The following is a 14,170-nucleotide window of genomic DNA, read 5'->3' as shown; positions in this document are numbered from 1 at the left end:
TAGTAGTGCAATAATAAAATTGGTTGTCACATTACAGATGGGAAAAGCTTACTGCATAAACACTGAGTCCATTTCCCTGGAGAGATGCAATTCTATCTGTGGTTTCACATTCCAGAAAGAAATATTCTTACTCCTCCTGGAAATTAGTAACATAAGCATTTTAAAGTACTTCTGTTAGATCAACCAATACATCTTATGTACTTTTAAACTGTATTTAATTGAGATTTCATTTAGCAAGACAGACTTTCTCCATTATGACTTAATCCTGCATACACAAATTTGAAACTCACTGTTGAATACTGGCAATTATATCTGCCTTTAAAAGTCACCGTATCTATAACACAGTAGTTATTATTTAAGAGTATTTCACTGGAGAAAGTATAGTGGTGGCAAAATTAGTTACAGATTGACTTTCAGACTGTGACTCCAGTTAGAAAACATGACTTCAAACATAAAAACAGCCTGACATGTTAGTTACTTTTCAAAAAAAATTATTTTAAATTTACTGATGTAAACATTACCAGCACACACCCTGAAACTAAAATAAAACCACTTTAAAACTAATGGGCTTTGGGTTGAGCTATATCTAAACAGAAATATTGCTTATGTTTACTTACTTATGTTTCAGCATTTTTCTTTCCTGTCAACATTATTAATTTTGAAATATTAACCGTAAGAGGGGCAGGGCTTCTGATAGATTAAAAACATATTTATTGACTACCTTCTAAACATGGTGAATGGAATAAATATGTTTATATCTGCTACCTCCCTAAACTGCCCTAAAATTCCAATAAAGAATGACAAGAATGGAAGAGGAGGGGATAACAAATTTTTGGAAGATAGGGGGAAAAAAAGGATAAATAGATTTAACGAAGCAGAGAAAGGTGAAATTAACTGTTGAGGGGGAAGGCAGAAAGAAGTTAGCTGATTTGCACATCAGAACTCTGGAAAGTTGAGGAGTTAGAGACAGCAACAGGGACTGAGAAAAGTGAGGATGAAAAATGCCTTTCATAATGGAATTGGAGGGCGCCTGGGTGGCTCAGTCGGTTAAGCATTTGCCTTTGGCTCAGGTCATGATCTCAGGGTCTTTGGAATCGAGCCCTGTGTGGGCTCCCCGCTCAGTGGGGAGTCTGCTTCTCCCTCTCCATCTGCCCCTCCCCCTGCTTGTGTGCCTGCTCTCTTTCACACAAATAAAAATTTTAAAAAATGGAATTGGAGAAAAGTCTGCATAAGGATCAGTTGGCAGTCCCTATCCCCCCTCAGGCTCCTCTGTGCCATCCCAAAGGGAGAATGGACTTCTGTTCGGTAGAGAGTTAAACCAGAGAGATTGAGGAGAGGTATCTGACTTTTATTTATTTTTTAAAAGATTTTATTTATTTATTTGACAGAGAGAGACACACAGCGAGAGAGGGAACACAAGCAGCGGGGAGTTGGAGAGAGAGAAGCAGACTTCCCATGGAGCAGGGAGCCCGATGCGGGGCTCGATCCCAGGACCCTGGGATCATGACCTGAGCCGAAGGTAGACGCTTAACATCTGAGCCACCCAGGCACCCCAGGGATCTGACTTTTAAATAGGAACAATCATTCAAGGACCACCACACATTTTAGGCAAGTCTCTTAACATGAAAGGTGGAAGCAAGGGGAAATTTTTAAAAAGTTGAAGCAATATCTATAGTAAGATACAATATTGCATTTGTTAATTAAGAGTAGGGTACCATGGGGCACCCGGGTGGCTCAGTCGGTTGAGCGTGTGCCTTCAGCTCAGATCATGATCCCAGGGTCCTGGATTGAGCCCCATGTTGGGCTACTTGCTTAGCGGGGAGCCTGCTTCTCCCTCTTCTTTGCGCTCTCTCTCGCTATCTCTGTCTCTCTCAAATAAATAAAATAAAATCTTTAAAAAAAAGAGACTAGGATACCATAAAAAAGTTACAATCAAAGAACAGAGAAAAGGGTCTTACAAATTAAAAATGTAACAGCCAGTATAAAGATGTCAGCAAGAGGTTGGAAGACAAAATTGAGAAAATTCCCCAGCAAGTAAAAGACTCTAGACCTAACCATATCATAAAGTGTGGGCAAACCAAAGCTATTATAAATTGTTGATTGGAAGAAAGCTGGTGAAATTTGTACAGAGTGCAGTTGGGCAATTTTTTTCAAAATTAAAAATTTATATTCCCTTTATTTTTTTTAAAGCTGTATTTTTTTAAGATTTTATTTGTTTATTTGAGAGAGAGTGAATGAGAGACAGCACGAGCAGGCAGAGGGAGAGGGAGAAACAGACTCCCCGCCGAGCAGGGAGCCCAACTCGGGGCTCGATCCCAGGACGCTGGGATCACGATCCAAGCCAAGGCAGACACTTAACCGACTGAGCCACACAGGCGCCCCTATACATTCCCTTTAATCCAGAAATTTCATCTCTAGGAATTTCATCCTACAGATAAACTCATTTGTCTATAAAGAGATGTATATGCAAGGATAGTAATAGAGGCTGGAAATATACGAGATGTCATCAACCGGAAACTGATCCAAAAAATTACATTACATCCATCCATTAGAATACTGCACAGCCGATGTACTCATATGGAATGACTTCTAAAGTATACTGAAGAAAACAAGATGTGGAGCTGCGTGCTTATACACAGAGAGCACATTTCCAGTACAATACACCAGAATTGATAATGGTGATTCCCCCCGGTAAGGGGAACTGGTGGCTAGAGGTCCTGGCAAGAGAGAGACTAACTTTCCACTGTTTGCCTTTTTGGGTCTTTTAATTTAAAAAAAAATATATGTATATATATATTTTTATTTTGAGAGAGAGAGCGAGCAGGAGGGCAGTTCAGAGGGAGAGGGAGAGAGTTTCAAGTAGACTCCACAGTGAGCACGGAGCCTGTGGCAGGGCTCAATCTCACGACCCTGAGATCACTAGCTGAGCCAAAACCAAGAGTCTGATGCTCAACTGTCTGTGCCACCCAGGCACCCTGTGTCTTTTACATTTTATATCTACTTTTTAAAAATTATTTTTAACCTACTGACTTCATGCCTCCATTTATCATTATTTAAAAAGTCTTAATTTCCAATCAAAATAAATTTTGTAATTCTCTGAATCATTCCTGAATCCATTAGTATTTTTTTGGTTGAAATGCCCCAAATTAGACCCTGTACTATAATAAACAATGCTCTTGAATATAATATTCTAATGCCTATATACACTCCACTGTCTTTGGTTTTTAATTATAGGACAATACTGATGGCATATGATATATTTTCATATTTATAGTGTGTGTACCTCTTTACCCATACTTCTTTTTTTTTTTAAGATTTCATTTATTTATTTGACACAGAGAAAGAGAGCACAAGAAGGGGGTAGCGGCAGGTAGAGGGAGCAGGAGAAGCAGGCTCCCCGTGGAGCAGGGAGCCCGATGCAGGGCTCGATCCCAGGACCCTAGGATCATGATCTGAGCTGAAGGCAGACGCTTAACTGACTAAGCCACCCAGGCGCTCCTGTTCTCTGTATTTAAGAGTCTGGTTGTCTGCCTTGTCCATTTCTTAAACTACCGGGAGTTGTTCTCTACTTCTTATTCCCAACCATTGCCTACCTAAAATATGAACTATGATACGTAGACTATTTTCAAGCCTCCTTACTGACAACTGATCTTTTATTTATTAATACTTCCCAATGTTTATCTTAGTGTAAGTAATATTATACTGGTGAGCTGGGAGTTAGTCATCATTGTCCCGGTAAACCACAATCAACAACGCAACCCTCATTCCTATATCCAGTTTCTTTCACTTTAAAAATAAGATGATAATATTCACCCTATCTTCTCCATATCATTATTCTGAAGATTAAATAACATTACAAAAAAGAAAAGAAAAGAAAAGAAAAAAAGCTTTGAAAGTGCTTTTAAATGCCAGCTATGATAAGTAATATTATTTGTTATGTGTTAAAATGTAAATTTCTGAGCACTTCTTCCCATCACTGAAGTTGATTTAAATGTTTGGTACCAGTTTAAAGTTGGAAGGCCTGCACAGTCGGAGTATCTCCATTTTCTTTCCCTTGTTTCCAAATTACTGCCCAGGGTCATCAGATCAATGCTTAGGTTAGGCTGCGTGTACCTTGTTCCAAATTTGTGCCTTGACACTGTCTTTCAGATGTTTTCCAATACCCTGCCTCACTACTGCCTGGTAGCCTTGCCCTCCCCATGTCCAGGTCAGGCTCCTGGAAACCGGACTGAGCCTATCTTGCCTGGACAGGGAATTCACAAATTTACCCAGGCAGCATTTAATCAACACACCTATTTTTTCCAGACTTATGTATGTGATAAACCCATGTTAGGTTCTAAACTCACATTATAAAAGCTCACTCTCCTATTACATTTCTGCAATGTCAAGGAGTCAGCCACCTGGCAGGATCCAAAAAATTAATCATCTTCCCATCTCCATCTTTCTTCAGAAAGGACAAAGCTCCACCCTATTCTTCTTATAAACACTTTCTAACGTTTTTTTCCTTTGATATTTATTTCAATTTGATGTTACTTGTATACATCTATTTCTCATTAGGTAGGCTATCAGTGTGATTTTCTCAGGCTTCATATAACTCCCTAGGGACAGCCAAATGGGTACTTAGGTTTCAAATCAAATATGAATCCTATTCAATTAACCATATAAAATTTGTTATATAATCAGCAAACAGAAGTCAAACCTAAAAATAGTATCCAAGATCTAGGACAAGAGGTGGAGACAAAAAGTCAGAAAGAAGCCAAAATCTTCAGGTAAAGAAATAATTCAACTCCTAAGATAGTAGTATTTGTTTTCTACAGAAAGCCTTCCAACAAAACCCATCCTGGTGAGATTGATAAGAAACTTAAGTTTCCTCCCCGAATGTTATCAGGAACAAACTAAAAACGTAGCCAATGTAAAAAAGAACTATAAACTTGAAAGTTTAACACGCTCAAAAAAATCTCTGTTCATAAAAAAGAAATGTGTTACGGGAGGAAAAAATGCAAAGAGAGGAGTGTAGAAAGTAATTGTTAGGACAAAAAAGTGCTCATGTAGTTAAAAAAGAAATATTCTTAGAGTGGAAAATGTCCATCCCTCTAACTCACACCAGGCAATCTCTTGATCTATAATTTATTCCCAAAATGAATCTTTCTACCAGGAACGGTGAGGGGTGGAGGTGGACAGAGAAGAATGAGAGGCCGTGTAGATGATCAGCTCCGCAGTCTAGCTAGGGAATTTAGAAAATTCTCGTTCTGGTTCATCTCTTGCCCATTGAGTCGGGTCTCCTTATCCTCTATGTCCTGAGTCAGTCTCTCATCTTGCAAAGCCCAGGGAGGACTAGTCCCAAAACCTATTACACCCCAGGAGGCCCTTCCAAAAAGAACAAGAGTTCATTACATTTGGCATCTAAGCTCCATGGTGCACCAGATTCACCCAACTTTTTTTTTTGTTTTTTTGTTTATGTACTTAGCAGAACTTCTGGAGACCATTGCATTACCAACTAGCAATGCCTTTTCTATGGCACTTCCCACCTTGTATTTTGTTAATATCTAACTTCTTATAACAAGACTTTAAGCTCCTTGAGGATAAGATCTGCAAATGTGTAGTCCTTCCTTAGCACTATCCCAGTGTTCTGCCCAGAGAAAGTTACCATTAGGTAGATAATGAATCAAGATTAACAATAATGATAATGGACAAGTCACTTTTCCAAAGCCCTTGAATTAAAATGTTTGTGGTGGTAAGCCAGGAACTCCTTCAAAATTCAGGTCATCACTCACTTTCTCTTTTACTCCCTTTCTTATTGACTTAATGTTTATTAGTGATACAATGGTGTATACCTTGCCTACAAGAGATGTTTTTATGTTGTACCTTTTCCTAAGACATATTATAAGCAGCTGCTTTCTCTTCCCAGAGAGTTTCTAAGTTTCTTAAAAGTGGGGGCTGTACTTTGAATCTCAATAGCCATTCATACACCATTCTGCACACAGTGTTGATTGATATTGGCCAAGTGCTTTCCACGGACCAGGTGCCTTCTAAGCATTTCACATGCATCTAATCAGTTACCCCTCATGGCAGCCTATGGGGCAGGTATTAAACGCAAGTAGCCAGCTCAGGACCATACAGCTGGGAAGTGGCAACGCCAGGATCTGATCCAAGACAGTCCTGCTCCAGGCACATGGTCTTAACCACCCTACTTGGCTGCCTCCTAGGCTGAAAGCATTACAGTGGCTCCCCGAACAACCAGTTTAATCTAAAATGTTGATTAAAGGCATGATTTTTGGTAAACATGTTTTGTAATATAGTCAGGTAGCAAGATGATTCTCCTCCATTTATCATATCCTTTATATTACTAACCCATCTCTTTTACTGTTATCATGGGATTTTGTGATTCATGGAAATCTCACACTACCACCAAGTTATCCATGACACCACAACCTTTCTACGGTATGGTTATTTCTAACACTAGTGTACCTCTCAGAATACCAAATCCAAAGTCCCTAGCTGCCTTGCCTAGGATAGCAACATCAGACTCGCCTGAAGGTGAGTCTCAACTCTGCTCCTTACCAACTATGGGACCTCAGGCAAGTCATTGAAATTCTCTCAGCTTCAGCTCTTTAACAGAAAAACAGGGATAATAAAATCTTCATAAGAGAACTACCATGAAGTTCAGAGATGATGTAGGCAAAGTGACTAGTGTCCGGCACATAATAGATGCTCAATTAATATAGTTGTTATTATTCTCTTAGCAATTCACATAATTATTGTTGCATGAGAAAATCAACATAGAGCTATTCTTCAGGATCTGTCCTCTCGCCAAGCCTATTGGTGCTGTTATTTTCTTGTGTTAAAACCGATCAGACTATAAATCTCATTGATGCTTATGCTCCATTAATTAGTGAAAGGAGACAGTTCTCTTTGTACGGAGCCACATTTCATTGCTTTAGCTCCCTGTCCCATCAGAGAATTTACTGCGAGGTGGCTCACATTTCACCTCTCGTGGTTAATCCCACAGCTGTCAAGTAGAGGAGAGTACAATGACATCATTGATCTCGGGATATTTCTTTCAAATAAGAATAAATAAAAATATCCCTATCATTCTTTTAGTGCAAAGTTGTTTATAACTGTATCTCATAGGTGCCAAATCCCTAGAAATTCAGGGCAGATTGTAAAAACTGATCTTTATCAATGAGGAACTCTTATGATCCAGGCTGTGGCAGCAACCAAAAGGGAAAAGAAAACAAGTGATGTTGACTATGGTCTAGTCCAAAATCAGGCAGTGTAGCATTGTAGAACCTTGGATTTGGAGGATACGGGAAGATCTCCACATTTTTCCTCCCCTCTTCCACCTCCTTCCACCTGATATTTGGATTCTCCTACAAAGAACAGCGGGTGGTCATCCAACCTCTGCCAGAAATGTGGAGACCTGGAGACTTGGGCTCTTGTTCCGAGCTGTGTCACTAATCCAGACGACTCAAACCCCCGCAAGCTCCAGTTTCTTCTATTGAGAAACAGGGGCTCTCTAGCTGACCTGCCCAGCGGCAACTCCCCCCACCCCGCCCCCACCCATGGAACCGGCAGCCCCCGACTTACAAATGGATCCCGTTCCAAAAGATCACTGAAGTCTGTTACTTGGAACTCAGAAAATATTTCCTGTTGAAACATTATAAATGACGGTTGGGATCTCAGGTTTGTGCACAGCACTCTATTTCATTCATACTCTAGTTAAATTATGACACTAGTCCAAGAGTAGGAGGGAGGAAAAGGAATGTCTTCCCCTTTTTCTGGACACAGGTCAACACTAGACAAGGCTTTGAAAAGTGTGCTATTTACTTTGGCACACTCTCACTTCCTTTCCTTTTCTTCCCTTCCATTTTCTCATACCGTTTATTCTAGGGGCCTGGACACTCCCACTGTTGCATCTCATACAGCTTACTTCACTCTGCAAAGTCCGTCCTTAGTGTTCTTTATTCTCTCCATTCCCCGCTTCCCAACTCCTCTCCCCACCCCCATCCCCAGCTGTTGCTCATCTGGTCACCAAGCCCCCACCTTCTGCTCCCTCAGTGAAACATCCTCAGCTAGACTAGGGAGAGAGGAGGAGATCTGATTTAAATGAGGTGAGAACAGCTAAGCACAGGGAGAGCTGACGCTTACAAAGTGTTTTCCTGTGTGCCTGGCACTGTTCCCTGAACACATCAACTTTTTAGGTCCTCAGCAATCCTGGGAGGGAGGCGCTACAAAAATGAGAAAACCAGGGCACAGAGAGGTTAAATAACTTGCCCAAGGTCAGTATGCTATCGCCAGTGTTGGAGTTGGGCTTTGAATCCAGGCAGTCTAATACTGAAGATCGTGCTCGAATGTTACCCTTCCCAGGGGGGATGGTATCTAAATATGGAATGCTTCTTAACCCGAATGAATCTCTACATTTCGAACAGCCTAACAGGCAAGTGGAAATATTCAAGCAGTGTTGGAGAACATATTATGGGACAGGCAGCCATCAAGCCAGGGTGGCAAACGCCCAAGTAGGTGGTGAAAATGAATGAAATGATTCACAGTGATGGTTTAGAATGTATTCTTTCATTACAAGCACAACCTGTAGGAATGTTCTTCTCATCCACAGAGAAAAAGGCTCACTCCTGTGTTTCCTGGTTCTCCTGTTCTACCTTTCTCTTCCTAATGTTGGTATAGAGAGAGACACAAGAAATAGTTGACATTTCTCATAACATACTTCTGAGAAAGCTGGCAGTGTCCTTGTGGTGATAAATGGCTATCAGCCCTGGTCCATGGTATGGGAGGCCCCTCCTATGGCCCCTGGAGGGCACAGGTTTCTCATGGACAGGCAGCCCTTCTCAGCCGCCGGTGATGTGTAATCTGCAGGGAGGCAGATAGTTTGACTCCAGAGTCTAGGCTCTCAACTACTTTGTTATACTGCCTGGGTTCAAGTGACACTTGGACCACGTTTTTAATGTGCTTTATTGTAATGTATTCATTTTCATGGTGACTGGTTGCATCTGTGAATAAATTAGAAAGATGTCTGCACTTATCAGTACTCCTTCAGTTGCAAGTGCCATAAACCCAATGCAAATTATCTTTCTTTAAAAAGATGTACTTATTTTAGAGAGAGAGAGAGTGAGCAAGCAGGGGAGGGGAACAGGGAGAGGGAGAGAGAGAATCCCAAGCAGACTCTTCGCTGAGCACGGAGTCCGATGCAGGGCTCGATCTCAGAGCCAAAATCAAGAGTCAGGGACGCTTAACTAAGTCAGCCAGGCGCACCCAACTCAAATTATGTGTGGGGATGTGAGGACCCAGTGTCAAACCTGAACGAAATCTACAGGCCTGAGCAATATAATCAGAACTTCTATTGGTGTGTGGACCTCATCTGCTTCTACAGATGAGAAGAGAGCATTCCAAATGAACATTTTTCCAGCTCCACACATCTAGCTGTGGTGGAAATAGTCCTTCCTAGGGAAGGACTTTGATTGGATCAGCTTAGGTTGTGTGTCCTGAACCAATCGCTGTACCTGGGGAGTTGGATTACTTTGGTTAGCCAGGGTTAGTTTATTTACTTGTCACCGTGATGGGGAAAGTGCGTGACTGAGCCCCACCAAGCTCTAATAAAGTGCAAAGGGACAGTTCTCCAAATAAAGAGTGGCTCCGGGCCATCAAAAACTATAGCTGCCTGCTATAATGTTCAGCGTTGTGTCTCGTTTGAAAATAAGGGAAATTAACAAGGCAAAAAATAGCTTACATGGGATAAATCAAAAATGCAGAACTAGCTGTAGTGTATGTTCACTTAGTGAATGTCTTCATGAATATGATGTCTAAATAAAAAGTGAAAAATTCAGTCAATCCTCTAGATGTTTCTAAATATTTAATTATTTTGGTGTTTTATGAAAAATATGGATAATTGACCATCTCCTTTATTTTTTAATCTGGATGTTTCATGTTTTATGTGGATTTTCTTTATCTGGATGCCATATAAACCCAGTTGAATGCCATTTAGAATCTAGAACACGTAACCTTGTTTTTTTGGACATGATTAAAAACAATTAGATTTTAATACGTGATTTAGTGTCTTCCCATAACATGTTTCCTCTCAACAAGTTAGAGCTAAACCAGAGAATAAATACGGATAAAAATGGAGAAATTGCATTGCCATTACATCTCTATAATTGAGTTGAAAAAAGAACTAAAAGCTAGATGTGCTTTATTTAAAAGTTAGAAAATCAGGGGCGCCTGGGTGGCTCAGTCATTAAGCGTCTGCCTTCGGCTCAGGTCATGATCCCAGGGTCCTGGGATCGAGCCCCACATCGGGCTCCCTGCTCAGAGGGGAGCCTGCTTCTCCCTCTCCCATTCCCCCTGCTTGTGTTCCCTCTCTCACTGTGTCTCTCTCTGTCAAATAAATAAATAAAATCTTTAAAAAAAAATTAGAAAATCATTTAAGTCTCTGTATATTTTTACTATCCTTTCCCAGTATATTCAGTTGGTAATTTGTGCAAAGCAATACAAAGCTGTCAAGGGAATTTTCTCTTCAAAGTTAATGCCTGGGCCGCCTGGGTGGCTCAGTCGTTGGGTATCTGCCTTTGGCTCAGGTCATGATCCCGGGGTCCTGGGATCGAGTCCTGCATCGGGCTCCCCGCTCCATGGGAAGCCTGCTTCTCCCTCTCCCACTCCCCCTGCTTGTGTTCCCTCTCTCGCTGTCTCTCTCTCTGTCAAATAAATAAATAAAATCTTAAAAAAAAAAAAGTTAATGCCTCGCCTATCTCTCTGTTGGCATATTTACTATCAGGACAGTGTGTTAAGTTCCCAAATTCCCAGATGTAATATGGTGTGTGGAAGTAAAATGAGTATTTGATTTTGTGTTGTTAAGACAGATTTATTTCCTTACTTGCTATTTCCCTACCACGAGGTAGGCCCTGGTGCTAAACACTGTATACCCATAACTCACTGAATCCCTACAACCACTCTGTGAGAAAGAGACCATTTACAGGTGAGGAAACCGGGGTCTTCGTTTAATCCTCAAAATAATCATCTGAGGTAAATATCATTTTAATTTTCTTACTTCTGACAAGGAAACTGAGACATAGAGAGTTTTTGAAAATTATCCCAGTTCACAGAGCTAATTAGGGGTAAAACTGGGATTTGGACCCAGGCAGTCTAGCTCTTGTGCTTATGTTCTTGGTCACTATTCTATACCTCCTCCAACTGCTGAATGGTTAGTATATTATCAAGTATACAACCTATGACTGATGATAGTTAATGCTTAACCATAAAAGATGCGTTAAACCTCATTCTAAGCTACTCTTAGTCAAATTCTTCTCTATAGATCTAAAGTTCCCATGACACTTTTCCTATGTTTCTCTCTCTTTGGAAAAAAAGTGGAAATAACTAATTGTAACTCTCATGTATTATTTTCAAGTAAAATATACCAAGATCTGTAGACCCATTTCTCAAAAAGTTTCACAACACTGCAATAATAGAACATGGAATGCTCACATGTTCTTAGAAAAAAATCTCTATCCCACCTTGTGCCAATGTCCTATTTAATGTTATAAGAACAGAGAAGGACTTGTCCATTAGGTGGGTCATTTGAAACTATCTCCAAATGAAAGAGTTATGACTGGACCTCTCCACAGCCAATCATTTTTGCCCCAAGAAAAAAAGGTCCTCACTCCTTCTCCCTTTGAAGCGGATACCTGTGTGCGAGTAAAACTTTCTGTCTGCATGAATCCCCTTCCAAAAAGTAGATGTGCAGCATCCAGTTCTAGTTTACATACATGAAAAAGAGAGAGGGTATGGGGGAGGGAGAAATTCTCATAGGTGGAAGCTAACACCATGGCCACATTGTAGAATTTGTTTAAACCTCCATGTGACTGTTTGCACTACCTGGAATGACAACTGGTTTCAGGGAAGCCTCCTTAATGATTAATCAAACACCGTGAGTCTTTCTGCCTTTTTGTGTCTTACACATAGTTCCGTTAAGGGTAAAGCTCGAAGTTAGAAACAAGATTGATCTCATACTGGGAAGTGGTCTAAACTCTAAACATTTGAAGCAGTATATAGGTAAATAATTCTTGATCGTTTTAAGTGAAGCTGTAATACTTTAAAGTATAACATTTTATTTTATTATTTTTTAAAGATTTTATTTATTTATTTGTCAGATAGAGACACAGTGAGAGAAGGAACACAAGCAGAGGGAGTGGGAGAGGGAGAAGCAGGCTTCCCGCCGAGCAGGGAGCCCGATGCGGGGCTTGATCCCAGGACCCTGGGATCATGACCTGAGCCGAAGGCAGATGCTTAATGACTGAGCCACCCAGGCGCCCCTAAAGTATAACATTTTAAAGACACATTTAATAAAACTGTTGCCTAAGGTTTATATGTGATTTATTTTTATTGGCATGGTGTTTCAAGAAGCACACAAATGTATTTCAAGTAGTATATAATCACACTCAAATATTTACCAAATATGTTATAGTGAAGGCATACCATAAGATGTATTCCAATTTTAGTCAGTTCTCACCTTAGTTTTTAAAATATTTAATATATTCGTTTCTTATTAGCAAGAAATAAATTTTTAACTGTATGATGAAAATCATACATGTCAACTTAAATATGTGCAAAAGAATACATACTTTTCAAAATTTTTATATAATGTGCACAGCTACAAATTTGGAGGATCACTACTCTACAGAATAAAATCCCAACTCCTTAGTTTGACTTTTAAAACCTTTCATAATCTGACCCCCAACTGTTTTCCTAATTTCAATCCTTGGCTATATTTTGCTGTCAGTTTTTAAGAATCCTAAACAGGATAAACAAATTTTTTTAGCAACCTCATACTTTGACATACAGTTTGACTGCAGAAGAGCAAAGTGAAAGAGAAGATCTTAAAAGAAGATGGAGAGAAAAAAAATTATCTTCAAAGGAATAAAAACTAGTTTCACCAGTAAAAGTAGTTGTCAAAAAGTGGTAAAATAATATCTTTAATGGGTTGAGAGAAAATAACCAACCAAAAACTTATAGCTACCAAAAAGTATCTTTCAAGAATTAAGACAGTTTGCCAATTTACTGAAGGAAATCCTATAGAATATATTTCAAGCAGAAGTAACATAATCCCCAAGGGGAAGTCTGAGATGTGAAAAGAGATAAAGAGCAAAAAAAAGTGGTAATATGTATGTATTATATATTATTATATTATATGTGTATTGTACTATATGTGTATATATATATATAAAATAAAACATATATAAAATAATGTGTATACTAGTAATAACAAGATCTTGTTAGGTTAAAAATCAATATAAAATAAAAGCACATCTGCAATAGCATATAGGTCAAGGAGTGATTAGAAATAGCATGTTGAAAGGTTCTTGTGTTATTTGATAGGAAAGTAAAGATATTGATACATTTTGGGCTTTGATAAGTTGATCATGCAGGCTAAAATTTCCCATATAGCCGCCTAAAGAATGGAAATAGAGCATATAACTTGCAAACTATTATAGGGAAAGACAAATGGAATAAGAAAAATATATTTAATCAGGGGCACCTGGGTGGCTCAGTCAGTTAAGCGTCTGCCTCCGGCTCAGGTCATGATCCTGGGAGTCCTGGGATCGAGTCCCGCAACCAGCCCCGTATCAGGCTCCCTACTCAGCGGGGAGTCTGCTTCTCCCTCTCCTTCTGCTCCTCCCCCTGCTCATGCTCTCTCTCTCACTTGCTTACTATCTCAAATAAGTAAATAAAATCTTAAAAAAAAGAAAAATATATTCAATCAGTCCAAAAGAAGGCAAGAAAAGAGCAAAACAAAAACAAAAAACAAAAACGCAGGGGGGGAAAACAGGACAAATAGCACGAAATAAGATGGTAGAAAAAAAGGCCAAATATTGCCATAATTAATATATATAAATATATTATCCTCACTGACATTTTATAAGCCTCATTCTCTTTGTATGGTGCAACTAAATTATTAGCGAATATCAGGGATTACTAGAAAACTCTCACACATTTGGAAATTAAGAAACACACTTTGAAATAGCTCAGGATTAAAAATAAAGTAATAGTAAAAAAATACTAGTAAAAAAATAGTAGTAAAAAAAATAATAGTAAAAATTAGAAAATATTTATAATTGAATCATAATAAATATGCTGCAACAGTATTCAGAAAAAAAAGGAAAGTTTG

The sequence above is a fragment of the Callorhinus ursinus genome, unplaced genomic scaffold, assembly GCF_003265705.2.
Source record: "Callorhinus ursinus isolate GAN/ISIS: 27379988/994484 unplaced genomic scaffold, GSC_fseal_2.0 scaffold13, whole genome shotgun sequence".
Taxonomy (NCBI): Eukaryota; Metazoa; Chordata; class Mammalia; order Carnivora; family Otariidae; genus Callorhinus; species Callorhinus ursinus.
This window is presented reverse-complemented; position numbering follows the sequence as displayed.